Here is a 16,979-nt window from a genome sequence, read left to right on the forward strand (position 1 = left end):
CCTTAGACCCGTTAAGGTCTAGTCATATTTAATCTGTTTTATAAAGAAATCCATTTAATCCATTGTATTTCTGTTCATTTCATTTATTATTCTTATTCTTCAAATTGTCACGTTTGCTCATTTCTTTAGTAAAGCAACTAAATCTTTTTACATATTCACATGTTCACACTACCCAATGCATTTCGGGTCAATGAAAAAGACCCTTCTTCAGGGGTCTGTAACAGAAAAATAAAGGAAATATAATGAGCAATTCAGTCATCTAATCATACTCTTTCAGTATTTGACTCTATCTAATATACAAAAATTATCAATGTATCTCGTTTATAATAAGGTTCTGTCAGTTGGCAAAGTCTAAAAATCTTTACAACTCTATACCTTGAAAATCCAGTGCCTGTATTACCCCTGTCAATGTTTAAATAAAACACCTGAAAAGATAATCCAAATGAAATAAAGTTCGTGCTAACTACAATTCATTAACATTCAAATTGCAAAAAATATATCTGAAAAATGAAGACTAAAAGCTAACATATCTAAAAGATGAAGGCTGAAAGCTAGCGTAACTATTCTTTGCAAGTCTGCTGGTTACTTACTTCCATGTGCAACACAAGTTCCCAACTCTCCTTCAATGCAAGTTCAGTTTACAAAACAGTCCTAGTGTGTGATATTTATACATGACTTAATTGGTTGAAAGCATGATGACACATCGTGCCTACAGCCAATCATATGTAGTGGTTACCAGAACCTATCAGATTCTCTTATTCGTGTAGGTGAAGCTCCCGCCTAATTTCAACCTATCAAGAATCACTTGTCAATTACACAAATGTTGTTGTAACTCGGTAGAGGCGCGCTCATTGGTCGCTCCTTTACGAAGTCAAAAACAAATTATACCTTAAGTAATGGTGATTATACATAAAGAATAAATAAATAAATGTTGTGGAAAACGAACCATTATTATAAAAATTAGAATTTAAACATTCTTCAACAGATAATAATAAATTCGAACTACTGATATCTATAGTAAATGACCAGTTTTGTCAAACATCTTCAAAGGTGTTCTCTATGCAGGATGGCAAACAATATATCCTCACAGGTTTTACAAAAAACACGATAGTTCAATTCTGTCATTAATTCCTTCCGGTTGCATGCTCGCCATTTTTCTGATCCAAAAATATTCTGCTCTTAATCTCTGTTTGTGAGTGTCCATCGATGAGTTTGGTTTGATCACTTCTAATATGGTGAATTGTAATTGCGCAATGTTGTGTCCAGCCTCTATCCAATGCATAGCCAATGTGGACTTGCGATTTTTATTTCTTATATTGCTTTTATGTTCTGTGATCCTGATTTTTATTTTTCGTTCCGTCTGCCCCACGTATAATTTACCACAGGGGCATTTTATTCCATAAATCACTCCTTTTGTGTCACACGTGCTTGAATGTAAGAGTGGAATCATTTGTCCAGTCATCGGATGTCTGAATTGTTGACCAGTTATCACATTATTGCAATGTGTACAGTTCTCGCATCTTTTCATGCCTTTGTGAATCGTCTTAACATCTTGATTTGATTGTTTCTTGATTAATTCTTTTAGATTTTTTGATCTCTTGTATGCAAAAGTGATTTGATTGGCTACTATGGGTTGTAAGTCAGGTTCTTCAGTGATGAGTGACCAGTGTTTTCTCATGATGGTGGTGATCTGTTTTGATTGAGCTGAATATTTAAGTACACATACTGTAAGTTTTTTCTCCAATCTTTCTTTTTGATGAAGTAGCAATTCTCTGTCCATGGACTGAACTTTGTTTTTGGTGTGTTGTAATATACTTTCAGGATATCCTCGTTTTAAGTATTTCATGATCTGATTGTCGATGGTGGAGGATAAGTCATTCGGATCTGATGTTATTCTTTTAAATCGAATGAATTGGGATAGTGGTAGGTGTGTCTTTAATGAGTAGTGATGAAAGCTGTTGAAATGTAAACTACTGTTCCTGTCAGTTTCCTTTATGTGAACGTTGGTTGTTATTTTGCCGTCTCTAATTGTTATCTTCACATCCAAAAATGCCAATTCATTGGAGTCAATTTGATAAGTGAACTTGATTCTGTCATGTACCTGATTTAGTGTGTGAATGTTTTCAATAAGTTGATCTTTGGTGCCCTTCCAGATTACAAAGATGTCATCTATGTAACGTTTGAATATCATGATGCCATCCTTCCATTGTGAATTATTCAGTATATGATCATGTTCAAATTTTGCCATGAAGGTATTGGCGTAGGACGGTGCCCCCGCAAAACCCATGGAAGTTCCGCTACATTGCTCATAGAAACCATTCTCCCATTCTAGATAGCTGTGGAATAACGCAAAATGTAATAGTTCCATCAAAAAGATTTTATCTGTTCCTATGATGTCATTTTCCAGTAATCTCCATTCCATTGCTTCTAAACCCTCATGATGGGGGATAGAGGTGTAAAGTGATGTCACATCAATAGAACATAACCATATTTGCTCATCTTTTGGGATTGTTATTTCATTTAGAAGGTTTAAGAAAGCAGTGGTGTCTTTGATATAGGTGCTCCAATTTTGAACCAATGGTTGTATGAACCAGTCTAAGTATTGACCTAGTGGTTCTGAGATTGATCCACAGGCTGACACAATGGGTCTAAAAGGTGGTATGGTGGCATGTTTATGGATTTTCGGGAGCATATAAAATTGAGGTCTCCGTGGATATTTGGTGTTTAAAAAATGAAAAGTCTTTTCGGTTATCCACTTCAACTCTAGTGCTTTTTCCAAAATTGATTTTAATGTTTCTGCGAAGATATCAGTGGGATCCTGTTCAATTTTTCGGTACGTGTTGATGTCTTGTAGATGTGTACGTACACTTTCCATGTAAAAATCAGTGTTCATCACTACTATAGCTCCACCTTTGTCTGCTTTCTGTATTGTGATGTTTGTCATCTCTTTTAAAGATCTCAGAGTGTTCCAATCTTTTTTGGAGAAGTTGCTTTTGTTTCCACTCGAATAGTTAATTTTTTTCATTTCAGTGGTAATTACTCTTTCAAACGCATCAATGGTCTTATGTGATGTAGGTGCACAAAATGTACTCTTGACTTTAAATTCTTTCATCTCGCTTTCAGGCTTATCAATCGATTGAAAATTTGAAAAGAAATTCTTTAATCGCAGATTGCGTAAGAATTTAAAGATTGCAATTTCTGTTTCTTGGGCGTTTGATCTGTAGTGAGGTACGTAAGTGAAACCTTTATTTAGCAGTTTGGTTTGAGCATCTGTTAATTGAATTCCTGAGATATTTATGACAAGGTTGTCTTCTTTTTGGTCGACCGGAGTGCTCTTTCTGTCTCTGTTTCTTTTGTTTTTTCTTTTTCCCCTCCTTGTTTTTGGGGTTCTCCCGTTGTTGTTGACCCTGAAGGAGCATTGTTGGCGGCCGGGCTGGTCTCTAAAAAAGTCACCTTATTTTGTTGATCTCTACGAGTTGTTTGTAAATTGCTTCCTAAAGGTTTCCTGCTTTGTGCAATTTCGGATTCTGAAATAACACTCTCTTGTGATGAACTCATTTCTGTTTGTGGTCTCTTCCAATTTCTCTGATGATAAACCTCTGCCCAACTATAGACTTCTTCCAACTTATAATCTATAGTGTCTCTTTTATATTTTTTGATTTTCCTTTCTTCTATTTCTTTAGCATATTTCTCAAGTTTTGTATTGATGTCTTCCAGTGTTTTTGTCAAATCTTCATGAGTGTTTAATTCGCGTTTGATTGTTTCCAATTCTTCTTCCAAAGTCTTTAACTCTTTTGACAATTCCTCCACGATCAGTAAAATCAGATCTAGACTGCATTTGTTAAGTATTTGATACCATTTATTGAGGAAAGTTTTGTTGCTCCTGCATAGCATAGGTTTTAGAGCGATTCTTAGACCTCTGGGGATACGTTGATTTTTATGGTAATGAATTAGGGTTGTAGCATGTAAACGCTGGTTTATCTCTTTTAGATATGTTTAGATATGTTAGCTTTTAGTCTTCATTTTTCAGATATATTTTTTGCAATTTGAATGTTAATGAATTGTAGTTAGCACGAACTTTATTTCATTTGGATTATCTTTTCAGGTGTTTTATTTAAACATTGACAGGGGTAATACAGGCACTGGATTTTCAAGGTATAGAGTTGTAAAGATTTTTAGACTTTGCCAACTGACAGAACCTTATTATAAACGAGATACATTGATAATTTTTGTATATTAGATAGAGTCAAATACTGAAAGAGTATGATTAGATGACTGAATTGCTCATTATATTTCCTTTATTTTTCTGTTACAGACCCCTGAAGAAGGGTCTTTTTCATTGACCCGAAATGCATTGGGTAGTGTGAACATGTGAATATGTAAAAAGATTTAGTTGCTTTACTAAAGAAATGAGCAAACGTGACAATTTGAAGAATAAGAATAATAAATGAAATGAACAGAAATACAATGGATTAAATGGATTTCTTTATAAAACAGATTAAATATGACTAGACCTTAACGGGTCTAAGGATAATTGTGCGCACCTGCTACTTGGAAGTGAGAGACGTCACTTTCCCCTGATTTCATGTTTCATAAATAGTGTTCCTAGACAAAACACTAAAAGAGGGAGCAGCACACCATAAATAAGACGAAATTACCAGAAAACGTTAATAAGAGTGCCGGATGGATAAATAAACGAATTATTCTATTTTTTGTCTACCCCCCATCGGAGCACCATCAAAAATGAATCTTGAAGAAATAGCGCAAATCACAAAAAACAAGGCAGAGACATTGGCTTATAGCACAGAGGAAGCTGAACAGATTTATGGATTAATAAAGGAAACAAGAGCATTCAGCCCACAGTTGAACACCATCAGTCAATTACTGAAACAATTGGAATATGTCAGTAAACGAGAGATCAACCAGCGTTTACATGCTACAACCCTAATTCATTACCATAAAAATCAACGTATCCCCAGAGGTCTAAGAATCGCTCTAAAACCTATGCTATGCAGGAGCAACAAAACTTTCCTCAATAAATGGTATCAAATACTTAACAAATGCAGTCTAGATCTGATTTTACTGATCGTGGAGGAATTGTCAAAAGAGTTAAAGACTTTGGAAGAAGAATTGGAAACAATCAAACGCGAATTAAACACTCATGAAGATTTGACAAAAACACTGGAAGACATCAATACAAAACTTGAGAAATATGCTAAAGAAATAGAAGAAAGGAAAATCAAAAAATATAAAAGAGACACTATAGATTATAAGTTGGAAGAAGTCTATAGTTGGGCAGAGGTTTATCATCAGAGAAATTGGAAGAGACCACAAACAGAAATGAGTTCATCACAAGAGAGTGTTATTTCAGAATCCGAAATTGCACAAAGCAGGAAACCTTTAGGAAGCAATTTACAAACAACTCGTAGAGATCAACAAAATAAGGTGACTTTTTTAGAGACCAGCCCGGCCGCCAACAATGCTCCTTCAGGGTCAACAACAACGGGAGAACCCCAAAAACAAGGAGGGGAAAAAGAAAAAACAAAAGAAACAGAGACAGAAAGAGCACTCCGGTCGACCAAAAAGAAGACAACCTTGTCATAAATATCTCAGGAATTCAATTAACAGATGCTCAAACCAAACTGCTAAATAAAGGTTTCACTTACGTACCTCACTACAGATCAAACGCCCAAGAAACAGAAATTGCAATCTTTAAATTCTTACGCAATCTGCGATTAAAGAATTTCTTTTCAAATTTTCAATCGATTGATAAGCCTGAAAGCGAGATGAAAGAATTTAAAGTCAAGAGTACATTTTGTGCACCTACATCACATAAGACCATTGATGCGTTTGAAAGAGTAATTACCACTGAAATGAAAAAAATTAACTATTCGAGTGGAAACAAAAGCAACTTCTCCAAAAAAGATTGGAACACTCTGAGATCTTTAAAAGAGATGACAAACATCACAATACAGAAAGCAGACAAAGGTGGAGCTATAGTAGTGATGAACACTGATTTTTACATGGAAAGTGTACGTACACATCTACAAGACATCAACACGTACCGAAAAATTGAACAGGATCCCACTGATATCTTCGCAGAAACATTAAAATCAATTTTGGAAAAAGCACTAGAGTTGAAGTGGATAACCGAAAAGACTTTTCATTTTTTAAACACCAAATATCCACGGAGACCTCAATTTTATATGCTCCCGAAAATCCATAAACATGCCACCATACCACCTTTTAGACCCATTGTGTCAGCCTGTGGATCAATCTCAGAACCACTAGGTCAATACTTAGACTGGTTCATACAACCATTGGTTCAAAATTGGAGCACCTATATCAAAGACACCACTGCTTTCTTAAACCTTCTAAATGAAATAACAATCCCAAAAGATGAGCAAATATGGTTATGTTCTATTGATGTGACATCACTTTACACCTCTATCCCCCATCATGAGGGTTTAGAAGCAATGGAATGGAGATTACTGGAAAATGACATCATAGGAACAGATAAAATCTTTTTGATGGAACTATTACATTTTGCGTTATTCCACAGCTATCTAGAATGGGAGAATGGTTTCTATGAGCAATGTAGCGGAACTTCCATGGGTTTTGCGGGGGCACCGTCCTACGCCAATACCTTCATGGCAAAATTTGAACATGATCATATACTGAATAATTCACAATGGAAGGATGGCATCATGATATTCAAACGTTACATAGATGACATCTTTGTAATCTGGAAGGGCACCAAAGATCAACTTATTGAAAACATTCACACACTAAATCAGGTACATGACAGAATCAAGTTCACTTATCAAATTGACTCCAATGAATTGGCATTTTTGGATGTGAAGATAACAATTAGAGACGGCAAAATAACAACCAACGTTCACATAAAGGAAACTGACAGGAACAGTAGTTTACATTTCAACAGCTTTCATCACTACTCATTAAAGACACACCTACCACTATCCCAATTCATTCGATTTAAAAGAATAACATCAGATCCGAATGACTTATCCTCCACCATCGACAATCAGATCATGAAATACTTAAAACGAGGATATCCTGAAAGTATATTACAACACACCAAAAACAAAGTTCAGTCCATGGACAGAGAATTGCTACTTCATCAAAAAGAAAGATTGGAGAAAAAACTTACAGTATGTGTACTTAAATATTCAGCTCAATCAAAACAGATCACCACCATCATGAGAAAACACTGGTCACTCATCACTGAAGAACCTGACTTACAACCCATAGTAGCCAATCAAATCACTTTTGCATACAAGAGATCAAAAAATCTAAAAGAATTAATCAAGAAACAATCAAATCAAGATGTTAAGACGATTCACAAAGGCATGAAAAGATGCGAGAACTGTACACATTGCAATAATGTGATAACTGGTCAACAATTCAGACATCCGATGACTGGACAAATGATTCCACTCTTACATTCAAGCACGTGTGACACAAAAGGAGTGATTTATGGAATAAAATGCCCCTGTGGTAAATTATACGTGGGGCAGACGGAACGAAAAATAAAAATCAGGATCACAGAACATAAAAGCAATATAAGAAATAAAAATCGCAAGTCCACATTGGCTATGCATTGGATAGAGGCTGGACACAACATTGCGCAATTACAATTCACCATATTAGAAGTGATCAAACCAAACTCATCGATGGACACTCACAAACAGAGATTAAGAGCAGAATATTTTTGGATCAGAAAAATGGCGAGCATGCAACCGGAAGGAATTAATGACAGAATTGAACTATCGTGTTTTTTGTAAAACCTGTGAGGATATATTGTTTGCCATCCTGCATAGAGAACACCTTTGAAGATGTTTGACAAAACTGGTCATTTACTATAGATATCAGTAGTTCGAATTTATTATTATCTGTTGAAGAATGTTTAAATTCTAATTTTTATAATAATGGTTCGTTTTCCACAACATTTATTTATTTATTCTTTATGTATAATCACCATTACTTAAGGTATAATTTGTTTTTGACTTCGTAAAGGAGCGACCAATGAGCGCGCCTCTACCGAGTTACAACAACATTTGTGTAATTGACAAGTGATTCTTGATAGGTTGAAATTAGGCGGGAGCTTCACCTACACGAATAAGAGAATCTGATAGGTTCTGGTAACCACTACATATGATTGGCTGTAGGCACGATGTGTCATCATGCTTTCAACCAATTAAGTCATGTATAAATATCACACACTAGGACTGTTTTGTAAACTGAACTTGCATTGAAGGAGAGTTGGGAACTTGTGTTGCACATGGAAGTAAGTAACCAGCAGACTTGCAAAGAATAGTTACGCTAGCTTTCAGCCTTCATCTTTTAGATATGTTAGCTTTTAGTCTTCATTTTTCAGATATATTTTTTGCAATTTGAATGTTAATGAATTGTAGTTAGCACGAACTTTATTTCATTTGGATTATCTTTTCAGGTGTTTTATTTAAACATTGACAGGGGTAATACAGGCACTGGATTTTCAAGGTATAGAGTTGTAAAGATTTTTAGACTTTGCCAACTGACAGAACCTTATTATAAACGAGATACATTGATAATTTTTGTATATTAGATAGAGTCAAATACTGAAAGAGTATGATTAGATGACTGAATTGCTCATTATATTTCCTTTATTTTTCTGTTACAGACCCCTGAAGAAGGGTCTTTTTCATTGACCCGAAATGCATTGGGTAGTGTGAACATGTGAATATGTAAAAAGATTTAGTTGCTTTACTAAAGAAATGAGCAAACGTGACAATTTGAAGAATAAGAATAATAAATGAAATGAACAGAAATACAATGGATTAAATGGATTTCTTTATAAAACAGATTAAATATGACTAGACCTTAACGGGTCTAAGGATAATTGTGCGCACCTGCTACTTGGAAGTGAGAGACGTCACTTTCCCCTGATTTCATGTTTCATAAATAGTGTTCCTAGACAAAACACTAAAAGAGGGAGCAGCACACCATAAATAAGACGAAATTACCAGAAAACGTTAATAAGAGTGCCGGATGGATAAATAAACGAATTATTCTATTTTTTGTCTACCCCCCATCGGAGCACCATCAAAAATGAATCTTGAAGAAATAGCGCAAATCACAAAAAACAAGGCAGAGACATTGGCTTATAGCACAGAGGAAGCTGAACAGATTTATGGATTAATAAAGGAAACAAGAGCATTCAGCCCACAGTTGAACACCATCAGTCAATTACTGAAACAATTGGAATATGTCAGTAAACGAGAGATCAACCAGCGTTTACATGCTACAACCCTAATTCATTACCATAAAAATCAACGTATCCCCAGAGGTCTAAGAATCGCTCTAAAACCTATGCTATGCAGGAGCAACAAAACTTTCCTCAATAAATGGTATCAAATACTTAACAAATGCAGTCTAGATCTGATTTTACTGATCGTGGAGGAATTGTCAAAAGAGTTAAAGACTTTGGAAGAAGAATTGGAAACAATCAAACGCGAATTAAACACTCATGAAGATTTGACAAAAACACTGGAAGACATCAATACAAAACTTGAGAAATATGCTAAAGAAATAGAAGAAAGGAAAATCAAAAAATATAAAAGAGACACTATAGATTATAAGTTGGAAGAAGTCTATAGTTGGGCAGAGGTTTATCATCAGAGAAATTGGAAGAGACCACAAACAGAAATGAGTTCATCACAAGAGAGTGTTATTTCAGAATCCGAAATTGCACAAAGCAGGAAACCTTTAGGAAGCAATTTACAAACAACTCGTAGAGATCAACAAAATAAGGTGACTTTTTTAGAGACCAGCCCGGCCGCCAACAATGCTCCTTCAGGGTCAACAACAACGGGAGAACCCCAAAAACAAGGAGGGGAAAAAGAAAAAACAAAAGAAACAGAGACAGAAAGAGCACTCCGGTCGACCAAAAAGAAGACAACCTTGTCATAAATATCTCAGGAATTCAATTAACAGATGCTCAAACCAAACTGCTAAATAAAGGTTTCACTTACGTACCTCACTACAGATCAAACGCCCAAGAAACAGAAATTGCAATCTTTAAATTCTTACGCAATCTGCGATTAAAGAATTTCTTTTCAAATTTTCAATCGATTGATAAGCCTGAAAGCGAGATGAAAGAATTTAAAGTCAAGAGTACATTTTGTGCACCTACATCACATAAGACCATTGATGCGTTTGAAAGAGTAATTACCACTGAAATGAAAAAAATTAACTATTCGAGTGGAAACAAAAGCAACTTCTCCAAAAAAGATTGGAACACTCTGAGATCTTTAAAAGAGATGACAAACATCACAATACAGAAAGCAGACAAAGGTGGAGCTATAGTAGTGATGAACACTGATTTTTACATGGAAAGTGTACGTACACATCTACAAGACATCAACACGTACCGAAAAATTGAACAGGATCCCACTGATATCTTCGCAGAAACATTAAAATCAATTTTGGAAAAAGCACTAGAGTTGAAGTGGATAACCGAAAAGACTTTTCATTTTTTAAACACCAAATATCCACGGAGACCTCAATTTTATATGCTCCCGAAAATCCATAAACATGCCACCATACCACCTTTTAGACCCATTGTGTCAGCCTGTGGATCAATCTCAGAACCACTAGGTCAATACTTAGACTGGTTCATACAACCATTGGTTCAAAATTGGAGCACCTATATCAAAGACACCACTGCTTTCTTAAACCTTCTAAATGAAATAACAATCCCAAAAGATGAGCAAATATGGTTATGTTCTATTGATGTGACATCACTTTACACCTCTATCCCCCATCATGAGGGTTTAGAAGCAATGGAATGGAGATTACTGGAAAATGACATCATAGGAACAGATAAAATCTTTTTGATGGAACTATTACATTTTGCGTTATTCCACAGCTATCTAGAATGGGAGAATGGTTTCTATGAGCAATGTAGCGGAACTTCCATGGGTTTTGCGGGGGCACCGTCCTACGCCAATACCTTCATGGCAAAATTTGAACATGATCATATACTGAATAATTCACAATGGAAGGATGGCATCATGATATTCAAACGTTACATAGATGACATCTTTGTAATCTGGAAGGGCACCAAAGATCAACTTATTGAAAACATTCACACACTAAATCAGGTACATGACAGAATCAAGTTCACTTATCAAATTGACTCCAATGAATTGGCATTTTTGGATGTGAAGATAACAATTAGAGACGGCAAAATAACAACCAACGTTCACATAAAGGAAACTGACAGGAACAGTAGTTTACATTTCAACAGCTTTCATCACTACTCATTAAAGACACACCTACCACTATCCCAATTCATTCGATTTAAAAGAATAACATCAGATCCGAATGACTTATCCTCCACCATCGACAATCAGATCATGAAATACTTAAAACGAGGATATCCTGAAAGTATATTACAACACACCAAAAACAAAGTTCAGTCCATGGACAGAGAATTGCTACTTCATCAAAAAGAAAGATTGGAGAAAAAACTTACAGTATGTGTACTTAAATATTCAGCTCAATCAAAACAGATCACCACCATCATGAGAAAACACTGGTCACTCATCACTGAAGAACCTGACTTACAACCCATAGTAGCCAATCAAATCACTTTTGCATACAAGAGATCAAAAAATCTAAAAGAATTAATCAAGAAACAATCAAATCAAGATGTTAAGACGATTCACAAAGGCATGAAAAGATGCGAGAACTGTACACATTGCAATAATGTGATAACTGGTCAACAATTCAGACATCCGATGACTGGACAAATGATTCCACTCTTACATTCAAGCACGTGTGACACAAAAGGAGTGATTTATGGAATAAAATGCCCCTGTGGTAAATTATACGTGGGGCAGACGGAACGAAAAATAAAAATCAGGATCACAGAACATAAAAGCAATATAAGAAATAAAAATCGCAAGTCCACATTGGCTATGCATTGGATAGAGGCTGGACACAACATTGCGCAATTACAATTCACCATATTAGAAGTGATCAAACCAAACTCATCGATGGACACTCACAAACAGAGATTAAGAGCAGAATATTTTTGGATCAGAAAAATGGCGAGCATGCAACCGGAAGGAATTAATGACAGAATTGAACTATCGTGTTTTTTGTAAAACCTGTGAGGATATATTGTTTGCCATCCTGCATAGAGAACACCTTTGAAGATGTTTGACAAAACTGGTCATTTACTATAGATATCAGTAGTTCGAATTTATTATTATCTGTTGAAGAATGTTTAAATTCTAATTTTTATAATAATGGTTCGTTTTCCACAACATTTATTTATTTATTCTTTATGTATAATCACCATTACTTAAGGTATAATTTGTTTTTGACTTCGTAAAGGAGCGACCAATGAGCGCGCCTCTACCGAGTTACAACAACATTTGTGTAATTGACAAGTGATTCTTGATAGGTTGAAATTAGGCGGGAGCTTCACCTACACGAATAAGAGAATCTGATAGGTTCTGGTAACCACTACATATGATTGGCTGTAGGCACGATGTGTCATCATGCTTTCAACCAATTAAGTCATGTATAAATATCACACACTAGGACTGTTTTGTAAACTGAACTTGCATTGAAGGAGAGTTGGGAACTTGTGTTGCACATGGAAGTAAGTAACCAGCAGACTTGCAAAGAATAGTTACGCTAGCTTTCAGCCTTCATCTTTTAGATATGTTAGCTTTTAGTCTTCATTTTTCAGATATATTTTTTGCAATTTGAATGTTAATGAATTGTAGTTAGCACGAACTTTATTTCATTTGGATTATCTTTTCAGGTGTTTTATTTAAACATTGACAGGGGTAATACAGGCACTGGATTTTCAAGGTATAGAGTTGTAAAGATTTTTAGACTTTGCCAACTGACAGAACCTTATTATAAACGAGATACATTGATAATTTTTGTATATTAGATAGAGTCAAATACTGAAAGAGTATGATTAGATGACTGAATTGCTCATTATATTTCCTTTATTTTTCTGTTACAGACCCCTGAAGAAGGGTCTTTTTCATTGACCCGAAATGCATTGGGTAGTGTGAACATGTGAATATGTAAAAAGATTTAGTTGCTTTACTAAAGAAATGAGCAAACGTGACAATTTGAAGAATAAGAATAATAAATGAAATGAACAGAAATACAATGGATTAAATGGATTTCTTTATAAAACAGATTAAATATGACTAGACCTTAACGGGTCTAAGGATAATTGTGCGCACCTGCTACTTGGAAGTGAGAGACGTCACTTTCCCCTGATTTCATGTTTCATAAATAGTGTTCCTAGACAAAACACTAAAAGAGGGAGCAGCACACCATAAATAAGACGAAATTACCAGAAAACGTTAATAAGAGTGCCGGATGGATAAATAAACGACTTACATTGAAAAGACCCTGGAAGCTGTTTTCACAGTAGCAGGCCTTTTTGCTCTATGTAAAAAACCAGAGCACAGATTAAAAATAAGTTGATCTGTTGGCACTCCACATTCGGCCGCCCGACCTGTTAGGTACAGAGCAGATGTGCTGTCACAGGAGGATGGTCAGGTCCTCCACCCCAGGCCCCAAACTCTGTAGCTACACATGTGAAGGTTGAGAAGTGCCAGTTGAGTCATTATTTATTTATTTATTTTATTTATTTATTTTAGTTTTATATAGCGCTGGCTAGACCCGGAGGTATCAGAGTGCTTTACATAAGGTTCCACAAAGTTACAAAATTACAACAGTTACCAGTTACATCATTTACTAGAGAAGTATCTCAAGAGCGTAGCAGACGAGATAAATGGAGTTTAGAGGGGAAAGGGGGTAGAGAAAAGGGGTAGGAGGGAAATAAGATGTAGAGATGAAGGAGAGTATGCCCAAGGTCCGGCTGGGTAGGTGACGGCCGAGGGTGAAGTTCACAGCCCATCTCCTCTATAGCTATCGAATAGCTCCACCGGGCATCGGCCAAGTAGCTAGGTCTCAGCAGGAAAACAGCTAGACAGCTTGGGGGACGAGATAAATAGGGCAGAGAGGGGGTAGGGTAAAGGGGTAGGGGGGAAAGTGGGATGGAGAGACGAAGGAAAGTCTGTCCAAAGTCCGGCTGGGTAGGTGACGGCCAAGGGGGGAGTCCACGGCCCATCTCCTCTTTAGCTATCAGGTAGCTCCACCGGGCATCGGCCAAAACGCTAGGTCTCCGCGGGCAGAGCTTATATTTTTCAGATGAGTTGGCAGACATCAACTTGGTGGCCAGCAAGCCTGAGACTAAATCGGTCTACTCTGGTTGCTGGGCTCAGTTTGTTCAGTGTTGTGAATTGGAATACATCAACTTGTTTGGATCTTACCTTTCTGATGAGTGGCAATTTGTGCTATCACTTGCAGAGCAAGGTCTTGTGATGGCCACAGTCAAGGGCTTTCTTGAGACCCCTGTCTGCTTTCAGGTGTCTGCCTTATTAACCTTCCCTATTAGATTGCAGCTAGTGACATGTATTGTGAAAGGTCTACTTTACTTGTTCCCTGTAGCTCCGTTTATTGTTCCTCAGTAGAATTTGAACCCTGTTTTGACTTTCTTGATGGCATCCTCTTTCGAGCGGTTGCATGGTTCCCTGGTTCACTTATTACTCTAAAAACTGTTCTGCTGGTGGTGATTACTTCTGATTGCTTCTACCCGCTCTTCTGTGTCCGAGAACTTCAAACCCTCTTGGTTCGCCTGCCCTTCAATGTGTTCTACCCTGGTAAGTTGTTTCTTTGCATATTTCTATCATTTTATTTTACCCAAGGCGGGCTCTGTATACCATATGGCTCAGCTTATTTATTTCCATCTCTTCTTCAAGTAGGAGAAGTGACTGCATAGGCTGGAGCCCAGTCATGTAGTGTCTGGACTGTACTCATCAAAACAGAACGAGTGATCAGATCTCTTGGGCTTCACCAGAGCTGAAAAAGGCAGGGTGGTGACAAAGCAGATACTTATGCCAAACACTGCAGCCTCACGTCTCAGGCATTCAGTGGCGGGTATTTTGCCCAAGCTGGGTTTCATGGTTTTCTTGGTATCTTGCCCTACTCAGTCCCAGCCCCCAATGAAGTAATGCTTTAAGACTCAATCACAAGGTGAACAATCTGTGGGAAGATGTGTCCATGAGAAGAAAACGTTGCTTCTGGTGTATGCATAATCTTTCCTCAGATTTCTCACTGCCCCACCTCCTGCCCAATGACCCGTTGCAATCAATAAGATTCCAGAGTATGCAAGCGTGTTGTGTGCTGTATTTGTTGCTGTCGTAGTTATCTTAATTCCCATCAACACTCCTCCTTGAGAAGTGGAAAAAATATCAGTAATTCACGTAAGTGTGCTGGTTGGTGCTTACACTCCGGTGACGCCACTCCTGAAAGCAGAGTTGTACATGGAGCTTGTGATGCTACCTTGCGGCACTTGAGACAGACTAATTGCTGGGTAGAACTTTTCATGACTTTTTGGAGTACTGAAAGGAATATTCAGAGGGTTAAGAATCCATGGGAAAATTATGCAGCAACTAAAATAAAAAGGTAAGTGTTTTTTTTTTTCTTTCAGCTCATTGTGAGCTTAGTGCACCTTAGAGATCGAATCCAAAGCATCCTATTGGTCCTTTGAACTCATGACCAAAAACAGCTACAACGTGTCTGCAACAATCCAGGTCTCCAAAACCACCCCACGAGGATGCAAAAGCAAGCCTGTCATGAAAAGAAGATATCTTCTTAACTCAAAGAGTACAAGGAAATAGGAGGAGGAATACCGGAAATGGAGAAGCCAACAGCATAACAGAGGAGTTAAGAAGTAATAACTCTCAAAGCTCTTTCTGCTTTTATTCCTTCTGAAACAAAATGGCTGCCACGGATGTATGCTACTTCTTGTAGTTTGAGTAAGCTGGTTTCTCCCTGTCCTGCACTCTTTCCTCAGGACAGACTGTTCCCTCACCTCTGTGGACACTCTTTTGCTACATCCGAAGGAAACAATCATCACGTTGCACTTATACCATCTCAAAAGTGCACATGAGGTTGGATTTTCGGTTCTGCCTTCAGATCCGGTGCCTCTGCCCCCTGTGACCTCGATCTGGTGTCCAGAGCGGAACCGTTCTCTCTATAGTACCTGCCTTCAACTTCAGAAACCGTAACCAGTACTGGTCGTTCCTTTTAAGACCGTGCAAAGTAATTGGCCTCCCCTCATGGCACAACTCCCAGTGAAAACCTACTTTTCCTAGAATTCATCCCATTTTTAGCTGTTTTTACTGTTCTCTGAGGAACCAAACCTAGAAAGCCACGGGCTCGTCAGGCTCCGCGCCAGCAACACTGACTCATCAAAGCACAGACTGAACTAAGTAAAAATTCCCAGAGCACGTGCACCAGAGTCAGCTGTGCTTTTTGAATAAATGTATAAATAAATATTCCCAGGGCCAGCATCACAGTCATAAGCAATGCTGGCCTATTTTCTTGTGAAATTCCTGCTTTCATCGGTCAATGCGAATCACCCCACGCTGAAAATGGCCCGTGTAGCCCTGGCCAAGGCGCACCCTGCATGTTTTGAGGCTTGGCTCAATAGAACTATGGTTTTCACTGCCAACAAACGTCTGTAGTCGGGTGGACGCAAACATCCCTCCCTCAACTGCACCCTAAGTACACCAACCTGTCAGTACCGCACTGTATCCTTGGTGCATTAGTCTCTGACCACTGACCGGGCCTGTTTGGCGTGGCTGGCCTTTATTCGCCCTGGGTGTGGTACTTTTTTTCTACCAGACTCATTTTACGTATCGCTTAATTGTCACCTTTTCAGGCTTATTTGTCCTCTATAATTGCAAATTGTTTTTATTTCTATCTATGAAATTCATAATGTAGGTCATTCACTAAGCACCTTAAAGTGGATGATTATTAGCATAGTCAGCTTGCTTCTGTTTTATTTTCCCTGATTATTCACAAAT

The 16,979-nt window shown here is 37.3% G+C and overlaps 1 protein-coding gene across 3 annotated transcripts in view; it reads left to right on the plus strand.

Annotated features, from left to right (window-relative positions):
• Positions 1–16,979, plus strand: part of CCNY (cyclin Y) — a 456,261-nt gene that overhangs the window by 306,302 nt on the left and 132,980 nt on the right. The window lies entirely within an intron of this gene.

Source organism: Triturus cristatus, chromosome 10 (genome assembly GCF_964204655.1).
Source record: "Triturus cristatus chromosome 10, aTriCri1.1, whole genome shotgun sequence".
NCBI lineage: Eukaryota > Metazoa > Chordata > Amphibia > Caudata > Salamandridae > Triturus > Triturus cristatus.